Source organism: Notothenia rossii (genome assembly GCF_949606895.1).
Source record: "Notothenia rossii genome assembly, chromosome: 1".
NCBI classification, from domain to species: domain Eukaryota; kingdom Metazoa; phylum Chordata; class Actinopteri; order Perciformes; family Nototheniidae; genus Notothenia; species Notothenia rossii.
Genome location: NC_136912.1, coordinates 90,893,293 through 90,901,830, shown reverse-complemented (window position 1 = coordinate 90,901,830; position 8,538 = coordinate 90,893,293). Strand labels below are relative to the sequence as shown.

General features: G+C 39.7%; 1 long non-coding RNA gene across 1 annotated transcript; it reads right to left on the bottom strand.

Moving 5' to 3' along the window:
• Positions 1-6,358: 6,358 nt before the first annotated feature.
• Positions 6,359-7,808, bottom strand: LOC307020386. Its single transcript, XR_013802860.1, has 2 exons — positions 7,488-7,808; positions 6,359-7,415 (listed from the first exon to the last, which is right to left on the bottom strand). It is a non-coding gene; the product is annotated as an uncharacterized lncRNA (long non-coding RNA).
• Between the last annotated feature and the right edge of the window lie 730 nt (positions 7,809-8,538).

Here is an 8,538-nt window from a genome sequence, read left to right as displayed (position 1 = left end):
GCTGCAGCTCAGGTTTATTTTTAGCTCCAGCTGCTTTCCCATTAAGCCAAGATCAGTATTTCCTGCAGCTCGTCCAGCTGTAACCCACAGCTTCTGGCGGAGGCCAAAGTATGGAAGCAAAGAAAGGCCTACAAAAATGCATGTATTTTTAGGTAGTAGAAAAAACATATCCTGTCATTATCCATTTTTCTCAATAAATACATTCCAGATATCTGACGATATGCACAGGTACTCTTGCAGTAACACGAGTAGTATTAAGACTAGCGTATGTGTCCAAATGAGATTAAGTACCTGATAAGAGAGTGATTTATGACCCTCATAAACCTTAGTCCCGCCCTCCAAATCCCTTTGAAGTGGCACTTGTCATCTTTGACCTTCTTATCTTTTACAACTTGTTTGTTTATAGCCCCTGATAAGGATATGTACAATGTGTTTCCCTGGATGATGGAAACCTGTTAGAGTGTTTTTAATAGGTCATTATTTGTCAATGATAAAACCAGATATAGTAAATGATGATAGTATGATTTATTTAGCTGTTTTATAGCCCCTGATAAGGATATTGCACAATAGGGGGTGATAAGACTTTATCACCCCTTTGATGTTAAACCTGTTGAGTGTCTTAGTAGGTCATTATGTGTCAATGAAAAAAACAAATATAGTTAATGAAGATAGTATGACTTGTTTGAGCTGTTTATTGTTGTATTGCCCCCCTCATAAGGATGTTGCTCAATAGGGGGTGATAAGACTATGGGCCCTTTGATGTGACACCTCTTGTAGTATTCCCCTAGTAAGCTATTATAGTCATTGGTGATAGTATGACTTGTTTCAGTCACCTGTTGTGGTTGTAATGGCCTATATAAGGTAATGTTCTTTAATAGTGGGTTAATATTACTTATTGACTATTTTGTGGTAATAAGGTTATATGACATTTTATTTTTTAATTACTTAATTAACTATAAGGAAGCCCCTTTGAAGTTGTGTTTCCCTGGATGATGGAATTAGTCTAAGTGCCATGTTAGGGGGACATTACGGAGCTCAGGAGTCCGCCCTTTGAGGCTCTTGGAGCGCATAAAGAGAGGTGTGTTTACTGGTGTATTTCCCTGGATGATGAAAATAGTCTAAGTGCCATGTTAGGGGGACATTACGGGGCTCAGGAGTCCGCCCTTTGAGGCTCTTGGAGCGGATAAAGAGAGGTGTATTTACTGGTGTGTTTCCCTGGAGGATGAAAATAGTCTAAGTGCCATGCCATGCACTTAGACTATTTCCATCATCCAGGGAAACACAACTTCAAAGGGGCTTGCTTATAGTTAATAAAGTAATTAAACAATAAAATATCATATAACCTTATATTACCACAAAAGAGTAAATAAGTAATATTAACCCACTATTAAAGAACATTACCTTATATAGGGCATTACAACCACAACAGGTGACCGAAACAAGTCATACTATCATCAATGACTATATTAGCTTACTAGGGGAATACTACAAGAGGTGTCACATCAAAGGGCCCATAGTCTTATCACCCCCTATTGAGCAACATCCTTATGAGGGGGGCAATAAAACAATAAACAGCTCAAACAAGTCGTACTATCTTCATTAACTATATCTGTTTTTTTCATTGACAAATAATGACCTACTAAGACACTCTAACAGGTTTAACATCAAAGGGGTGATAAAGTCTTATCACCCCCTATTGTGCAATATCCTTATCAGGGGCTATAAAACAGCTAAATAAATCATACTATCATCATTTACTATATCTGGTTTTATCATTGACAAATAATGACCTATTAAAGACACTCTAACAGGTTTCCATCATCCAGGGAAACACATTGTACAATATCCTTATCAGGGGCTATAAACAAACAAGTCGTAAAAGATAAGAGGGTCAAAGGTCAGATGTCAGAGTGACAGGTGCCACTTCAAAGGGATTTGGAGGCGGGACTAAGGTTTATGAAGGTCATAAATCACTCTCTTATCAGGTACTTAATCTCATTTGGACACATACGCTAGTGTTAATACTACTAACACGATAACTGCAGAAAAAACAACACCATGAATCGTAACAGTATGTACACAAATTATTTCAGTCTGCGACAGAATGTGCAGACTTTGTTGACTTGTTGACTACCAGGCAGGTCGGTCAAGTTCAATAACAGTCCCTGGAGGACGAGAATGTTTAGTTTCTCTGACCGGCTTCTCTGGTTTCACCGCTGCACTTTAAATTCCTCACATTCCTTTTTGCTTCATGCTGTCTCATGTTAAGCCACTATATTGTTTGCATTTGATCGATAGAATATGCAAAGCACTGATTTATTATTAGAGGAGCAGTTTCAAATGTTTACATTGTCCTGGGTGGATCAAGTTTAAAGGGCTGTTACATGAGGTTGTGTCTTGCTGGTATTGTTTTCATCTTGTAAGCTTGTGTGCACGGATTCCAATCTGCTCCCTACACCCTTTCACCCAGTGACACTCCGTCTGCAGTCACACCCTCAGCTGAATGAGACGTCTTATTTAAGGTGGAGGGTGTAAACACAGCGGCAAGCCTTGGGACATCATTTGCAAGAAACAGGAACTTTTTTAACCATCGCTTTGTATCAGCATATCTTGGGGAAAAATACATATTGAAACTCCTACAGTTCCTCAAGACATTTATTTGAACTGTCTTAGTTACATGAGACACTGTGAAATCATCTTTGGAGGTCATTAAAATAATAACTTGCAAATTAGACTGTACTGAAAGAACAGGGCAATCTGCGTCCTGCTCTGACATAAAATGAAACTTCTGTTTGTTTCTCTGTGGCAAACAAAAATCTATGATACTTACAGCATGGTCACATGATTTAACGTCACCACCGCTAAGCTAAAGGCGGCTAATAAGGAACTACATCACGGTCACATGACTTCACGACACCACCGCTAAGCTAAAGGCGGCTAATAAGGAACTACATCACGGTCACATGACTTCACGACACCACCGCTAAGCTAAAGGCGGCTAATAAGGAACTACATCACGGTCACATGACTTCACGACACCACCGCTAAGCTAAAGGCGGCTAATAAGGAACTACATCACGGTCATATGACTTCACGACACCACCGCTAAGCTAAAGGCGGCTAATAAGGAACTACATCACGGTCACATGACTTCACGACACCACCGCTAAGCTAAAGGCGGCTAATAAGGAACTACATCACGGTCACATGACTTCACGACACCACCGCTAAGCTAAAGGCGGCTAATAAGGAATTACATCACGGTCACATGACTTCACGACACCACCGCTAAGCTAAAGGCGGCTAATAAGGAACTACATCACGGTCACATGACTTCACGACACCACCGCTAAGCTAAAGGCGGCTAATGTTGGGCGTGATGACGTTTAGTCGTTTCCTTTAGACACTTGTAAGCAACCGCCATTTTTTAATCCACCAGTGGGGTATTTACTGACGTACTTTATGTTGTAGAACAAAACGTTAAAATCTCTTCAGCCTGTGTTAACCACAGACCGTATCTCAGGCTAACAACCGAAAACACATTCAGAAAAACCATTGGCTTCCAGACGAGGGGAGAGGAAGAGATAAAGTGCTGACTCATTTCCCTGTTTTACCCCGACTCATTCCTGTACCCCTCTATGAGACATATTGGTTGAAACAAAGAACATGTTGGCTCATGAAATATGTGCCCAATTCTCTTTTTTGGAGACTATGTTGGAAATAATAAGTCATATTCTGTGCTCATGTTCAACTATCCTGTTCTGGACTCAAATATATGTGCTGTCTCTTTTCTTAGGCATCTATGCCTTCGTCCAAATGCACCTTCTTATGAACAGGTCTCTGCAGAGGTTTTAGTGTATGTGTTGGGGTGATGAGCCGCTCTGAGATCATCCCACCACTCATCCACCTGCTGACTCAACTCTGCAGTAACCTGAGCTGGTAAGTGCTGCTGCTGCAAATCAGATCCTTCATACAACAAACTCCATCGTGACCTCGAAACACTGAGAGCAGAGAACGAGGTTCTGTAGTAGGCTACTAATACCACAGTGTAGGAACACTGACGTTAAGTATGAGCATCAATAAAGACTTATAAGAGCCCTATAATGTTTTTGGGGGTCACAGTAGAGGCACTAAATACAAATGAACCTGACAATGAGCAGAATATGTCCTCTTATATATCATGGAACGTAATGGAACAAATTAAATGAAATGTAACACAAACTGTCCTGTAGCTCTTCCCAGGCTAATGTGTTATCTAACGCTGATGACTCAGTCTGATGTCAAGCTTTTATACGGTGTGTGTATGTGTGTGTGTGCGTGTGTGGGTGTTTGTGTGTGTGTGTGTGTGTGTGGGAGTAGCATCAATGCATCAGAGTGGAGGAGGATCTGCTCACTGCACGATCAACATGTGGTGGATCTGAGTCGGAGCCCTGTAAACTGCTAACTGTTTGTCACTATTTTAAAATCTCCAAAACCAAAACTGAATTCATCTAACAGCCTGATATAGTTATAATATCTCAGCAGTTGAGTCGTGGTTTCCAACCTCTCTGCATTGTGACCTTGTAGAGTCAAACAATGCAGACATAATGAAACATTTTAATAAAATAAGCTAAACCTTTATTCATTCAGAGGAAATTCAGCTGTTGCAGATGCACAGAGAGTCAATAAAAAGGAAGTATTGATGTAAAATATAACATTTTCAAGTGCAATTAAAGTGTGTGTTCAGTGTTTTTTCAAGACACCGACATCATATAACATTTTGACATAATATACTATGATGAAGTACATCATAGTATGGGATATGAGATACAGTAGGTGCAATTTCCAATAAAAAATAAGGAGATTTATATAGATAATTTGATTATATATGTATTTTAAAGTATAAAAAACACTTTTTCACGCTTGCATCCATCATCCGTTGGTTTTCCATCCTAATTTAGATTTAACCGTATGATGCTACAACATGACACACATCAGCCCACATTACTCTCTCTTCACATCAGGACATCACAGAGTCGAAGTGACGGAGCTGATGGTTCCTCTGCTGGTGTCTCGACCTCCATCTTCCCACAGAGAGGCAGAAGCACCGGGCGGGGTTTCCCCTCCGAGCTGTCTCTGAGATCCTGCTGACAGTTTCAGGTTTGGTTTTAACCACACAGAAACGTTTCCTTCATCTTCCGTCGCCTACTGCTGTCGTCATGTGAAATCATCTTTTTCCCAGGCTGGTAACTTATAGTTGGTGTATTGAAATGTGCAAAGTCAGTAGTGTGTGAATGGCGATGTCTGTCTTGTGGGAAAAATCTGCTAAATGCTAAATAAAATCTGCAGATAGATGCATGCTGGATGTTTGATCTTTGGCTGACAGAGTTAATGTTCCTCTGTGGGTTCAGAAAGATTATACACCATGTTTCTGCACAAATCTTATCTTTCACAAGCTGACTTGTGTTTCTTCCCTTGGGATAAATGAGTGGTACCACAGGGGTCTGTACTTGGTCTGTTACTATTAACAATCTACTTTTAATATGACTTTTGATATCTTTTGCATTGATGTCTATGCATTTGAGTTCTCTTTAACATAAACTAAATCAAGATTACAATCTGCCTATAGAATCAATATTTGTATCCCTAACCCTAACACGAAGCGTAATATAAAATGTAATAAATTAAATGAAATGGCTTGAATTCCCATTAATTACAATTAATATGTAATTATAAAATACAATTTAAAAATAGAATAATTTACAAAAAAAGCTAGAATAAAATGTCAATTAAAAATGAAAGTGAAATAAAAGCTTTTTTATTTTTATATTATTATTATTATTATTATAGAAAATGCAAGTATCTAAAACAAATAAAACCACTATTTAAATAACAATAACATATATATTTGTCTTATCATTGTAGATAGTTAAAGTATCTTAATTAAAATAAATGTTACAATTATTCAAATAAAATATAATCTTTTTTTTAAGTGGAAACACATTTATTAATTACATTTTATAATATTTTTTGTGATTAAATAATTAATTATTGAATCTTAATTAAATAAAATGTCGATAATAATTAACAAACAATGTCAATAATAAATCAAAGCAATTGAAAGTGTACATTTGATCATTTATTGTTTTTTAAGTCTGGAGCGGCAACTACGTGGCAAAAATCCAATCTCACGCAAACACCACAAACACCTGCTGACTTTCAAACAGCTTGTAACAACTAGCTCAGATACACAAGATAAAAACTGGTTTCCTATATCAGAATAAAGTGTGTGTGTTAAAGAAATGATTGCATGTTATCAACTTGGACATTTCTTGATTCTCATGCTGCTGGCTTGGCCTAAAAATGACTTAATGCCGTCAATGTTTTGTGTTTTATTACAAGAAATAAATAATCTCATCCATTTTGGGAAGTAAAATGTCCTCGGCTCAGTCTGAAGGGAAGCTCGACTCCCTGGGAAACAAGTTTGGGCTGAGTTTCCTGAGAAAACACTCCCAGTGCAGACTCTCTCATGTCTTTATCTGCTAACCGACAGACAGACTGGCCTCAGATCAGATCAGAGGGAGAACATGAAGCTGGGTGGAGCTCAGTTTCTCTTTCTCTGGAAAATTAGTAGGCTGCTTCCAGGGAAACGATTCCTCTTCCCTTCATGTGAATCCCCCGAGCTGCACTTTCTCCTCTGCATCGTCCCTCCCTCCCGCAGGAATGTGTGGAGGTGAAACCAGCTCAGCCCAACAGGGACAGCATGACCTGATCCAGGAAATGGTGCAATCTTCATTTTCATCTCCAGCAGGGGCAGCGGAGGTCCAGTCGGTACATGCTGTGATTTCCTCTTTGCAGCGGCAGCAGTGTTTACCTGTTGGTGAGTCTGCACAAAGAAAAAAAACCTGGACTCTGATCCGAGCAGAGTCTGATGATCACAGCCGGGAAATCACACAAACAAGAGGCCGGGAAAAGAAAGATGGTGCAACAACAATAACATGTGGAGGGTCAAAACCGTCAAAACACACAGCAGGAATCATTAAGGTTCATCCTCTGGGGAGAAGAAACATGATCAATGCAAAAACTCTCCGGCTTATCAAGTCAATTCTTAGTACTCTTAACCTTTTGCTATGGTTGAGGGGTAGCCTATCTTTGGTATTTTTCAACTTGAAAATATTATTGAGTGGTGCATAAGTCATAAAACTAAGAAATTAGTCAGCTTTTTAGCATTTCCTGTTCCCTCATCTCAAAATCAATGGTTCTCTAAATGTGTTTTTAGTTGTTATCCGGAATTAAGGTCTGTGGTTTACACAAACTGCAGAGATTGTTATTGTACGACATAAAATACCTCAGTAAATACCCCTCTGGTGGGGTATATAAACTGAGGTTACTAACAAGAAGAGACAACTAACTTCATCACACCGAATAGTAGCCACCTTTAGTTTAGCGGTGGTGGCGTGAATGCATGTGACCGTGCTGTAGTTCCTTCATAGCTCAACATTAGCCACCTTTAGTTTAGCGGTGGTGACGTGAAGTCATGTCACCGTGCTGTAGTTCCTTATAGCCCAACATGAGCCACCTTTAGTATGGTGGAAGTCATGTCACCGTGCTGTAGTTCCTTATAGCCCAACATTAGCCGCCTTTAGCTTAGCGGTGGTGTTGTGAAGTCATGTGACCCAGCTGTAGTTCCTTTATAGCTCAACATTAGCCGCCTTTAGCTTAGCAGTGGTGTTGTGAAGTCATGTGACCGTTCTGTAGTTCCTTATAGCCCAACATTAGCCGCCTTTAGCTTAGCGGTGGTGACGTGAAGTCATGTGACCGTTCTGTAGTTCCTTATAGCCCAACATTAGCCGCCTTTAGCTTAGCAGTGGTGTTGTGAAGTCATGTGATCCTGCTGTAGTTCCTTATAGCCCAACATTAGTCGCCTTTAGCTTAGCGGTGGTGTTGTGAAGTCATGTGACCGTGCTGTAGTTCCTTCATAGCCCAACATTAGTCGCCTTTAGCTTAGCGGTGGTGTTGTGAAGTCATGTGACCGTTCTGTAGTTCCTTTATAGCTCAACATTAGCCGCCTTTAGTGTAGCGGTGGTGTTGTGAAGTCATGTGTCCCTGCTGTAGTTCCTTTATAGCCTAACGTTACCTTTTTACTTCAGAAATCATAAAGTGGTGTTAATATGTGGAGATTATCCTGCTGAACAAAAGGAGTAAGTATCATAAACGTTTGTTGGACACACAGAGATTATTTTCTGCAATAATCCCAAATCACATGGAGAAATCCCATTGGCTTTTTGTGCAGGGAACCAGGGAAGGAGATGTTAACTTTAAAATACATCATCACTGCACTGCTCTGTAATATTAGGCTCTGTAGAAAAGGGCACTCATTGGCACAGATTTCATGAATGTCTGCAGTTGTTGAGATGTGTCACTGGAACAAAGTGTTGGACAGATGAACAGCACACCGTCCTCTCAGCTGCTAACAGTGCAGAAAGCACAGATGGTAAAATAATGATCTTCCAAACTGCAGATTAAATGCAGATTGTGCAGAACAGTAGGATCAGAACA